Source organism: Poecilia formosa, unplaced genomic scaffold (genome assembly GCF_000485575.1).
Source record: "Poecilia formosa unplaced genomic scaffold, Poecilia_formosa-5.1.2 Scaffold123, whole genome shotgun sequence".
NCBI classification, from domain to species: Eukaryota; Metazoa; Chordata; class Actinopteri; order Cyprinodontiformes; family Poeciliidae; genus Poecilia; species Poecilia formosa.
In genome coordinates, this window is record NW_006800062.1 from 1,462,085 (window position 1) to 1,475,016 (window position 12,932).

At 36.5% G+C, this 12,932-nt stretch overlaps 1 long non-coding RNA gene across 1 annotated transcript; it reads left to right on the forward strand.

Annotated features, from left to right (window-relative positions):
* The first annotated feature begins 2,945 nt into the window (after positions 1-2,945).
* LOC107837217 (uncharacterized) lies at positions 2,946-7,964 on the forward strand. Its single transcript, XR_001663225.1, has 2 exons — positions 2,946-3,765; positions 7,853-7,964. It is a non-coding gene; the product is annotated as an uncharacterized LOC107837217 (long non-coding RNA).
* Positions 7,965-12,932: the final 4,968 nt, after the last annotated feature.

Below are 12,932 nucleotides of genomic sequence, written 5' to 3' on the forward strand. Positions count from 1 at the left end.
GTATTCGTGTGGCAGAATGACCTAGTCAAAGCACAGACTTAAATCCAACCGAAATTCTGTCAAGTCCTATAAAAATATACGACTACAGTCTGACTGAGAATAAGTTTGAAATGCTAGACATGATTCTTCTGCAAAAACGCAAAATCTTACCAAGTATTTTTAGTCTAGTTTCTAGTGCAAATATCTTATTACAGTTGAAATAAAACAAAACTAAAACAACAAATAACTTTTCAGATAGTAGCTTGTTTTAAGTCAATTATTGCATAATATGGATTTTTTTTAAAGTATAGTTTCACTTTAAGATTAATTCACTTATAACTAGAACTTTTTCACAAATATTAAGGAATTATTGCCTTACAAAAGGCTAATATATTTTGCTAAAAAGTCACTTGAAAGTTAGTTTTGTCTCATTTATGTGTACTAAGATATTTGCACTTGAAACTAGACCAAATATTTGATAATTTGTGTTTTTGCGGTGCAGAAAAGTCTTGTCAAATATTTTGGTCTCATTTCAACTGTAAATATTTTAGCATACTTAAACTTACAAATAACTTTTCAGAAAGATAAAGGAGTTTAAGTCAATTACTGTATTCACTTTAATAAGGGAAAATGTTTTGCTACAAGTGAAATAACCTGCAAGTATAACTAATACTTTTAATCAATATTATGGAATTATTTACGTAAAACAAGCTCTTTTACCTAGCTGAAAAGTTACTTTTAAATTAGTTTTGTCTTATTTCAAATGTACTGAGATATTTGCACTAGAAACTAAACCAAAAATACTTGGTAAGATTCTGTGTTTCTGCAGTGAGCCCTGCTGCAATGCAGTTATGCTCTATAAACTCTTTGATTCAAATGCAAAGTTAGTCATCAAATGTTGGAACATTGAGCTGCCGGGAGGAATTACGTGTCAGGCAGTTTCTTTGGCAAAATGTTTGACCTTGGCTCAGACTGAAAATATGCATTAACTCAGTGAAAGCCTGCATAGTTCCACAGGAAAGAAGATCTGGCTTGTGTTAGCGCTGCTCACAGGAGCGTACGCAGCTTGTGACGGGGGAGATAAAGCAGATATTCACTCCGCTCCAGGCTCACTGAAACACCTCTGTTATGGAAAACCTTTCTGGTTTCCAGAGTCTGTGTCTGCCTGCCTGCCTGCCGTCTTGGCCGGCTCACACAGGAGACATGCCGGTCACACCTGAGAGCCTCTGAAGAGCAGCCAGACATTTCGGCTACGTTCACACTGCAGCCCGAAGTGAGCCGAATCTGATTTTTTTTTTTTTTTTGTCTTAATGCGACCTGCATCAGATTTTTTCATGACAGTCTGAACAACACAAATCTGATTTTTTTCAAATGCGACCCAGGCCACTTGGATTTCCAATACGTAGCCGATATGTTCTAATGTGACCTGAATCCTATCGAATGTCATCGATGCTCGACAAACATCACTATTCTGCGTCCTTATATGCGCAAGCAGGAAGAAAAACAACAGCAATGGTGGTAATGAGGATTAAGTTGTTACTGGTTGGACAACAACTTTAAAATCGTAAGCTATGCTAGGTAGCATAGCTACGGTTGGCAAACAACGTTTAGATACTGTATGTGCACTACCACCATCTACTGGGATGGACTGTGATGCTAAGTATATATTACAAAGATTGATAACAAAAAATGTCTTCTTAAGGTATCTTAGTAAAAAACCAAAAGGTTCAAAATATATTGTATGTTTAATTGCAATTTATTGTTTTGTAGTCTATGTACTAATTCCCTTCTCTCACTGGAATATTTGGAAAAGAACAAAACATGTCTCTTCTTACATAACAAAATTCACATTTTCTTGTTTCCGTTTTAAATAAAATACTACTTAACCTTGTATAACCAAAACGTCATCTGGATATATTGGTTTCCTCCTTTCTAATGGTACCAATATATTAATGTATTTTTTTTGTTACGTTCTTCTTCTTCTTCTTCTTCTTCTTCTTCTTCTTGGCAAAACACTGGCCACTCTCTCGGTGTGACGTTATTGCGCCCTCTACTGCGCATGCGGGACAGTTTCATGTCGCTTGTGGTTCACATACAAGTCGCATATAATTGGAAGTGTGAACGGCCACGCCAAAAAAATAAAATAAAATGAAAAAAAAAAAAATCAAATTTCACAAATAAAAACATAAAAAATCTTTGGGATCTGGGTGAGTTCAGGCTGCAGTGTGAACGCAGCCTTGGCCGGCCTGTCCCTGGCACCGAGGCGTCCGTCCAGCTGTCGGCCTGAGAGCACGCCTGTCTGCCTGGAGCCGATATGATCTCTTTCAGAGCCATAATGGCTTTAGCAGCCCCTGAAGGAGAAAGAGCGAAGGAGGTGTGTGAGAGGACAGCTTTCATTTCTGCATCTGGAGGTGTGGCTGGATCATGTTTTAAAAGCCTTGAAGTTAACCCCTGTCAAAAGGTTTATGCATACCACGAAAGCCGCAGAGGAATCATGTACAGCGTCTCTCCTAGGTGTACACGCCCTTGTTAAGATGTCAGGTTTTTATGATAGAGGGAAAATGAGACTTTGATAAATCGGTTGAAACATTTTTTCATCTTTATCAAATTGCAACAGATAACATGCAAATTTGATTCATTTTCTCAGTATTTACTCTTGTTTAGTTACCATCCACCAATTAAATTAAATCATCCTGAAATAAACTTCTGCTTCTTTACTGCAAAAACACAAACTCTTACAAAGTATGTTGGTCTAGTTTTTATTGAAAACATCTTACTACACTTGAAAAAAGACAAAACTAATATACAGGTAACTTTTTACCAAGGTATAGAAGCTTGTTTTAAGTCAGTTATTCCTTTATATTAATGAAAAGGTATTAATTCCACTGGCAGATTATTTTATAACAAGACATTTTCCCCATGTGGAACTACAACTTTCTAAAAATCAATATTAAGCACTTATTTACTTAAAACAAGCTTTAAAATCTTGCTGAAAAGTTTCTGTAAGTTAATTTTGTCTTATTTCAAGTGTGCTGAGATATTTGTACTACACACTAAACCAAAATGCTTGGAAATTTGTGTTTTTACAGTGTTTGAGTTTTCTGACAATTTGCGTCCTTTAAATGAAGCCATTTGCTGAAATGTTGCAAAAGCCCAAGGATTTATCGTCGGTGTATAAAGCTACCAGTCAGGAGAAGAGCATAAACTTTCACAGCATTGTTTACATACCTTCAAGGTAATTGGACATTTCTCCAACATTATTGAAACGACAAGATGGAAACTCATCAGGGGGGCAAACAAGAAGCTGATTCAGGAATTTCCAACAAGGTCTGGTTCTGTTGTACATCTGACAACAGTCCCCTGTATTCTCCAAGAGAGGTCAGAGGTCAGGAGCCTTTTCAATTCAAAGAGCCAATTTTGCCCTCATTCCTACTGGGGATGCAAACACTTAATTGACTTTAGATTAATTCTTGATTAATGTTTTATTAGATTAAAATTAGTTCAAATTGATTTACTAATAGCGTCAGCTTAGACTGTCTTTTAGTCTTGTAGTTTGGCCGCCACCCAGAAGAGGGCGCCGCTGATCATCCTCAAGCGTTGATACACAAACAAAGATGGCGGCCGTAACAGAACGGTAAACCGAAACGGTCCGAACAGAGTGCGGTGTGGGGTGAATAATGCTCTTTATACGCTTCTTTTTTTGATTTAGTCAAGTGAAAAAACATGAGTCTGGAACCAAATCTAACGGAGAATCTGCGGGTTTATCTGAGAAAAGATATTATGTGGGTAAGTATTGACAAAACGTGGGATGCAGAAAAATAGCTAAAAAAAGAAGAAGAAAATCAAACGGTGTTTAAGAAAACTTTATGTTTAAAATGTGGACAACAGAGTTGGGTAGTAGAGCAACCTCTTTTTTAAATAGCATTTTTATAAGTGTTTGTACCTTTATTTGAGTAACTTTATTATGAAGTATTTGAACTCTTAATAGAGTAAAATTTCACTGAACAAACATGTTTTAACTTAAAGTCATCTGCAGATTCTGTTAAAGTTTCACATTAAAAAAAGTTATTTATATGATTTATAATTTTTTCCAACACATCAAACTTTATATTTTAGTGTGTCTGATTATGTAATTTTTAAATATCAAATGATAGCTGTTTTTATTCGTTTACCCTTACTTGAGTAACTTCGGCTACTTTTTACTTTTACTTGAGTAAAAATGTGTTAAGTAGTGCTACTACTTTTTTTTAGGTATCTCTACAACATTTTATGACTTTTCTCTCAAGGTTTCCAAGTTATTAATGTTAGAAATGGGTCAGTCACCATTTCCTGCTGTGGAATCCGTTGGCTGAGACATTTTGAGGTATTTGGCTTTTTGGTTATGAGATCCCCACATGTTGCTTTGCCCCCACACTCACTACATCACAGCAGCAGGCTGGGTCATTTTTCTTTTGAAGGCTCCTTCTTCCCCCCTCTTTTCTTCCTCGGCAGTCCATCCATCATACAGAACCTCCTCTCAGCCCCAGCAGCGCTCCCTCGTCATTTAAAAAAACGCTTTTTTTTTTTTTTACCAACACTGGCTTCATAGCAGGGTATTAATTCAAACTTCCTTCATTGCTTTACTTCTTCTTCGTCTTTGCATCTGGAGTTTCCCCCAAACCTTCAGCTGGTTGAGACCTGAGGGCAGGGCTGCTGAGGATCAGGCACCGGGGTTTCTCAGTGTGTGTTTCTGACTAACACCACTGTTCAAATCAAAGTGTCTGCCTTTTGTCTCCGCGCTCTGGAATCCCCTCCGTCACACCTCGGCTGCTGCCTGAGGAAAACTTCCTCCTCCTACCGTTAATCCTCCTCCAGAACGGCCTCCCCACAGGGGGAAAGAATTCAATTAATTAAAGGATTTCAGGAGTTTTAATCTGGCAGATTAAAAGTTTGTAAAGCCACATGAGTAATCAGTTCTCTTTATACAGGTCTTGCACCAAAAGCTGGTATACTTTAGTCGTTTTGGAGGAAATGAATACAAATGTATACTTTTTTGCTAAAAAAAAAAGAGAGAAATTTTGCATATCTATGCTTTCAATGCTAACCTGTTTGCATTTTCATGTCCTATCATTTTAATTTAATGTGAAAGACCAACACAAAGTTGTACACAATTCAATCAAAACATTTTTTACAAATAAAGAACTGAACAGTGCGGTGTGCAAATGTTTTCAGCCTCCTTTTTGCAACCAGTTCCCTTTAAAGGTTTCCTGATTACCTACGTGTGTGTGATTGTCTCTCAGTGCCAAAATAGCTGCTTTGTGGTTGAAATGTGACAAAATATGGAAAAGTTAAAGGAGTGTGAATACTTTTGCAAGCCACTTTATTTATACACATATAAAAGATAAAGAAAACTGGTAAATGTAAATAAATTAGCATTAAAATATAGAATTTTTTTAGCTAAAAATGTGTATATTTGTATATTTTTTTTCTATTTGCTAGATGCCAGAATAACGAGAAAGATAATTTTTAAATGCAGTTTTTATCTTCAAAGTCAACAGATTATTTTGTTTTTAAACAATTTCAGATAACATCAAACAAACCTGATTAAAATGTCTATTTTATTTAGCATTAAAAAATCCTCATAAATTCTCAATTAAATATGTTCTGGCTAAAATAAAACATTATTGGTTAAGTGTAAATATCTGTAATGTGGTTCCTGCTCTGCGTTGCAGCGATTTAGCTTCTGCAGGTTGTTAAACCCGTAAAAAGCTGTGAACTGCAGCTCCACAAGTCCTCAATTAGGGCTTTTCCCACAGAGCCATAAAACCGTTAGTGAAATCATCCAGAGGCCGTTAGATTCAACACGATTAAGAGTTCATTAGTACCTGCAGACGCAGCTACTGCAGCAATTGGAGGATCATTACCGTTAGCCGTTAAAGCCGCCAGCCACAGGCCTCTTTTCATCCACTCCACTTGTTTTCTCCACAAACAACGCAATAAAAATTTAAAGGAAAGCGTCTTCCTTCAGCCTCCCAGACTCTCCAAGGTTAGAATACACTGCAGGTGTCAAATTGGCAGATAAGGCTCAACAAACAAGAGCTTAATTAGCATAATTAGCTTTAAGGCAGACAGGTGTTTAGTAATTAATCCAATTGACACATTTCAACATTTAATTTACATTCAAAATGATTTAAAAAATATAGAAATCTGCCTGTTTTTTTCTTTCTTGATTATAAGGATTCAAAAATAACTAATCTGAATGTAATTTCAGACCAAGACCACCAGTCTTCAGTATTATGAAAACACACAATGGCAACAATATTCACAGAAATACAGGTTTTAGAAATTAAAAGCAGAAAACTAAGTGTTTTAAATTATCAAAAAGACATAAATATAATTTTATGTAGACACAACATATACTGAATAATTATTTTCTTCAAAAAGTGGGAACTAACAATCCCCATTAACAGGAAAAACCTGGGACAAGGAGGTGACAGCATCATGCTGTGGGATGTTTTTCTTCATCAGGGACAGATTATTTCCTCATAGTTAGAACTTTTTCATCCATATTAAGGAATTATTGACTTAAAAAAAGCTGCTATGTGTGGCTGAGAAGTTACTGCTTAGTTAATTTTGTCTTATTTCAAATGTATGACCTAGAAACTAGACAAAAATAGAAACGTATAAAAGATTTTGTGATTTTGAAGTGTATTCAGATGGTCAAAAATATGTTAACATTCAGTCTGACTGACATTAAACCATTAGCAATAGCAGAAAATGTAACTTTAAGTAACTAAAAGTGGTTCTACAAAATCTTACCAAGTATTTTTGTCTAGTTTCTATTGCAAATGTCTTAGTACACATAAAATAAGACAAAACTAAATCAGAAATAACTTTTCAACAAGATAAAGGAGCATGTTTTAAGTACACAATTACATAATATTGGTTTAAAAAGGTATAGTTTCACTGGCAGACTATTTCACTTGTAACTAATAATTTTCCATCAATATCAAGGATTTATTGACTTATAAAATCTCCAATATCTTCCTGAAAAGTTACTTGTAAGTTAGTTTTGTCTTATTTTGTATGTTCTAAGGTTTTTGCAATAGAAACTAGACCAAAAATACTTTGTAAGATTTCGTGTTTTTGCAGTGTATTAACAGAAAATGGAAAAAACATTGAAGTCTCTTAAATGAAAGAATAATTAACGATGATCTGGACCAAGTCATCCAAACTTATCGCACGTGATCAAAGGCCGCGAATTAGACGCAGCGCTTTCTAATTCTTTCTGTTTGCAGGAGCTCATGGGGTCAAGAGGTCAGGACTGGGTGGAGGTTTAGGCTGTGTTTGGGAAAGCGCCTCTCCGGCTCTTGTTTGCCAAACATCAAAGTCGGTGTGAAGACTGTGAGCTCGGAGGGTGGAGGGGCTCCTGGCAGGTCCGCAGGAAAGATAACAGACCCGACACGTAACCCCCCGTGTTCCTCCAAAATCCCCTGATAACCCGTCTTCCCCCCGGCCGCCAAGTCCCAGCCTCCATCACTCCAGGTTCTGCCGGACAAGCCCAGCGTCTGACCCCACTTAATCACATGCTGAACCTTTCCCTCGTGATAATCCTCCCTGCCAACTGACAGGGGGGGTCAGCTGAGTAAAGCCGGCGAGTAATTCAGGACAGAAAGTTCAACTGAAGCGCTCAGTTTTTCCCTTTGTTCACTCAAGTGGGCTGGTGATCTGTGACCACTTTCCTTTGTGTCAAATTTGGGAAAGAAGACTTTAACCAACCTGAACGTTTTGTGTGTTTTTGGAGTTTTTTTTTTTCCGTTTGTCTGCTTCCTGTCGCTCATAGACATGCGCTTCCGTCTGTTTACTTGTCTGAAATTATCTCTCTTGACAACAGAGTCACTTGACCCTGGAATCTGATCGCTATCCAGGAGGAACAACAGATTTCCTGGGAAGTGATGGAGCAAGAGCTCAACGAGACGCTGCTGCCCTCTAGCGGAACGCCAAGGTACTACAACCAAAACTAAACCGGTTTGGAGAAACGCCGTTTAAACTAATGGATCTGATTTTATATGAAGAAACTTATGGGGTGCCGTTTGTAAAGCTACACAGTAAAAAATAACAAAAAGTAAAAAAAAACAATGCATTTACCCAGTCATTAAAAACTGGGTGTTCGTTTTTCAACCATCTTATTCATGTCAATTCTAAACCAGATATTTAGTTTACAAAATAAATGTTTAGCTTTCAACTTAAATATTTTATTAGGAAGATACATATTTAATTTGTAAACGAAATAGTTGAGTCTAAGCTAGATATTTAGTTTGCAAATTAAATATTTAGCTCAGAATTAAATATTTATTTTGTTAAAATAAACTATTTAGTTGTAAATTAAATATTTATTTTCCAAACTAAACATTTATTTTTTTAACTAAATATTTACTTTCAAAATTAATGAGTTTGCAAGGAAGATAAATATTTAGCTCCAAATTAAAATTTTATTATGCTAAATATTTAGTCCCAGACTAAATATATATTTTCCAAATTATTTACCAAGCAAACTGAATATTTAGCTCCAAACTAAATATTTAACTTTCAAACTAAATATTTATTTTACAAATGCATTATTTAGCAAGTAAGCTAAACATTTAGATATTTAACATTTAAGTTGCTAAGTATTTAATTTGAAAGTTAAACATTTAGTTTTGTAAATTAGATATCTAGTTCGGAACGCAGATATTTATAAATTTATGAACAATATGATGAAAATATGACTTTAAAAAATAATTCCTGCATTTTTATCAATGACAGGGTCAATAAACCTAAGCAGAGCTGTTTATTTTTTTACTGTGTAACTGTAAACTGCTCATAAAGATGTCTCATTGCGATCAGGTTTAATTAGTAATATGAAAAAAATCAGATTACAATAAAACATTAGAATTTCACTGTGAACGTATCATAATAGATTAAATAAAGTGTTAGGTAACCAAACAATTCAGGATTTTCAACAACGCTTCGTGCTTTACTGCAGTTCCTGTGTTTTTGTGTTGAATTTTGCCTGTGAAATCTTATCCACGGGGGTCGGTCACATCTCAGCGAAACAGTACCCCAAGGGAGGGCTGCTGGTTACAAATTTAGTGTCCAATGGAGCAGAGTGCAGCGGCTGAGTGACGTCTGCTCTGGCCACTGCTCAGGTTGTTCGTAGAGGGTCAGAGTGGAGGAGGATAATCTGGCAGAAAGTGCGCAGAGAGACAGAGTCTGTCAGCCAAGACTAAACAGAAGTTTCTTTGAGTCTTAAAGGAAGAAAAAAGAAGAAGTAGAAGACGAGAGACAATCCCTTCATCCTTCCGTCTGCAAGCATGTCTGACTGTGAGGGACCACCCGCGGGTAAGAGGAGCTGAAATGATTATTCTTCGGTGGTGAACCCATGTTTAAGAGAGACGTCTGAAGCAAACACTGGGCATGCATGTGTGTAAATTGTTTGGATTTGTGTTCCTGGATTGTGTGTGTATTTTTAGTGGAGGAGGGGACTTTGTTGGCCCATCCTGTTTTAGTCTCCACTGGGGACGCCTCACCCAACAAGGAGTCTGTTCAGTCAAAGGCCTTATATGGAAACCTGAAGCAGCTTTCTTTGGAGAGATGCACGATGACCTCGGCTGATGAAAACTTATTAAAAATCTTTTAGGGCTTTTTTTCATGCAGAGGAACTAAGGGTGAATGTCCAGTCTGTCTGATTTTGAGCTCATTAACCGGTTTGTGTGTGGTAAAACATTAAAGCTGCAGTATGTAACTTTTATTACAATTTTTCTTTTACATATTTGCTGAAACTGTCTCTACATCCTGAAAAAATCAAGCTCCTCTGCCTTCCCTCAGTGATATCTAGAAACAACCAATCAGAGCCAAGAGGCGGGTCTTAGCGCTGTCAATCACCTCTGTGATCCTGACATATTTAATTCATTAATACTTAATAGTACACTGCAAAAAAATAAACACAAAATATTAGCAAGGATTTTTGGTCCAGTTTCCAGTGTAAATTTCTAAGTTTTGTCTTATTTCAAGTCTGATATTTACACCAGAAACTAGACCAAGGAAATACTCTGTAAGATTTTGTGTTTATGTACTTTCAGTAGATTCATGTGTTTATTTATTTGGTTAAAAACACATTAAAATGTGAGGAGGAACTTATATTTTGTTCCACATGTCACGTTGTTGCCATGGGGAAACATTAGTTGGCACACTTGGAGAGTCACACTGAAGACACTGGTTAGAAGAAGCTGGAGATAATGCAGCTAAAGAGGTATGACTTTATTATTTTTGTTCTTGATGTATTTTTAGGGGGATTATTTGTTGTCCGCATTAAATATCTGTTGAAACCCAAAAACAACAGTAAAAGAGCTCTGACATAGCTGGCCGTAGATGCTAATGCTAGTTAGCATAGCCAACAATGACAGATGTTAAACGGTTTTTCTGTAATGGTAAGTTGTTTCTCCCCCATTAGCACTTTTAACAGCGAGTACATGAGGTTGATTGTCAGCGCCAATACCCGCCTCCTGGCTCTGATAGGTTGGTTTTGGTCTTGTACATTTCTTCACACGGCAATAGTAGCTCAGGGAAGAGGTGGACGAGATCAGTCTTCACAGATTATCTGTCTCACAACATGGTGACGGTTTTAACAAATACGTAAAAAACATTAAAAAAAAAAAGTCACATACTGCAGCTTTAAGTGAGAGGTTGAGAGAGAAATAAGCCTTTCTAACGTCTGGAAGTCTCACCAACAGTAACAGTCACTTACAAACAGAAAGCTTCTTCTCCCACTGATGTCTGAGCCTTTTTCCCTTCATCTTCTACGGATGATTCCCTCTCCAGTAAATATGATCCTTTGATGTAGTTGGCCACACACAGATTCCTGTAATTGAGTCTGCTGCATGACTTGTTATCGTCTGACCGTCCCGCCTTATCGGATACTACGATTTCCTGACGCATTGGCCAGGAAATTACATCAAGGCTGATAAAATCTAAACCGCTGAAACGGCCAGACGTCTGTCCTGCTTATTGCATTCATCCGCTTGGAAGCCCTTCAGCTTTATGAAATAACTGTGATATTAGCTTCACTGCAAAAACACAAAATCTTGCCAAGTATTTTTGGTCTAGTTTCTAATGCAAATATCTTAAGACGCTAAAGAAATAAGACAAAACTAAATTATAAGCAACTTTTCAACAAGATATAAGAGCTTGTTGCCAGACTATTTATCTTACAACATGGGAAAATGTCTTGTTATAAATTAAATAATGTGCTGGTATTTTTTTTTCATCAAAATTAAGAAATTATTGACTTAACACAGTTCATATTTCTCGCTTAAAAGTTATTTATGTGTTAGTTTTTGTCTTATTTCAAATCTTTTGGATATTTGCTGTCGAAACGAGACAGAAATGACTGAGTTAGATTTTGTGTTTTTGCAGTGTTGACTACAAATCCGTTTTTACATGTCGGTGTGTTTTATTCCATTGTCAACTAGAGGAATTTGAGGTTAGATGGCATCTGTCTTGTCAACAGTTCAAACTGCATATATATACCATGTTTACAGTTTTTATTCTCAGTCGTGTTTGACTTCGTAGCTTTGATGGATGACATGGAGAAATATGTTTAAGAACGGAGGAAAGCTGCCAAGGAGTGATGAATGTTACACACAAACTTGGGCATTATTGTCTAACACAATGACCACCCAAAAATAAATCACTGTGGATTCTAGTATTTGTTGGGTTTAGCAACTAAAAACCCCTACAAATAACTTAAATCTGGTTATAATGGCCTACTTTAATAGTTCAAACACCAAATATGCACTAAAGCTGCAGGATGTAACTTCTGTTAAAAATTACATATTTACTTAAATATGTAATTAGAAAACTACACCTTTCTTTTATTAAAGGAGACCAGTTTCTGCATCCACTATGATTTGTTATTTTGATCTATGTTTCATCAAAATATTGCAGAAAAATTCACATTAAAATAGTTTTTCATTTTTACAAGACAAACTTGTACTTTCAACGTGTCGATGTTGGCCCCTACTTCAAAAGGTTTAAACTCCAGAAGCTGGTTTTAGAGAAAACACCAACCTGCTGTGCTGCAGCAGGGAAATTAGCTGCAGCACAGCTAATTTCCCATAGGGGGCAGTATTGTCATGTTTTCCGTCTCCAGGCCAAAATGATTGAAGCACACAGAAACAGAAAGATGTAATGTAAGGGCAAGGAATGAAAACAGACTAGAGGGACAAAACTTAAGGGTAAACGAGTGAAAGCAGCGAGAAACGAAGGAGGGTGAGGAAGTGAGAAAAGACAGCAGCCCTGCCTCATCTTGATATTATGCTAAATTCACATACTGCATGTTTTTGAACTTCCATTTGGTTCTTAATTGCTTCTAAAATCTGCGTTTAAAAAACCCCACCTAGCTGTTTTATCGCTATAAGTTAATGTTTTTTGGTTTGTGGAAAATGAGCTGTTTCAAAAACCTTCTGAATGTAACATTAAAATCAGCAGGCACTTCCCCGTTACCTAGCAACCCAAATGGAGCTCCAGCACATTTGGTCAGCTGGTTTTTACCATTGCTTGCGCTGTACAATGGCCGCTGGAAAAGGAAAAAAAATGTTTTGTTGTTGACTTATCATCCAGAAACCACTTGCTGCATTCTTGTTGGTTGTGCAGGAGGCTCCACTTTGTATAGTTGCACATCTGTTTGAAGTCATTTTTATGTGCGAACATAAACGTTGAGTTTGGGGGGCGTGGCCAGCAGCAGCTTATTTGGATTTAAAGTGACAAGATGCCCTGAAATAGCACAGAATAGTCAGAAGTGATCAGACTAAAATCTCATTATTTAAGAATAATTTTATGCAAAAATATATTAACATGTTTTGTATAGACCTTTCCTAACATGTTCAAAGAAGCTTAATAGGTCACCTTTAAGGATAAATCAATGGAAGTAGGAG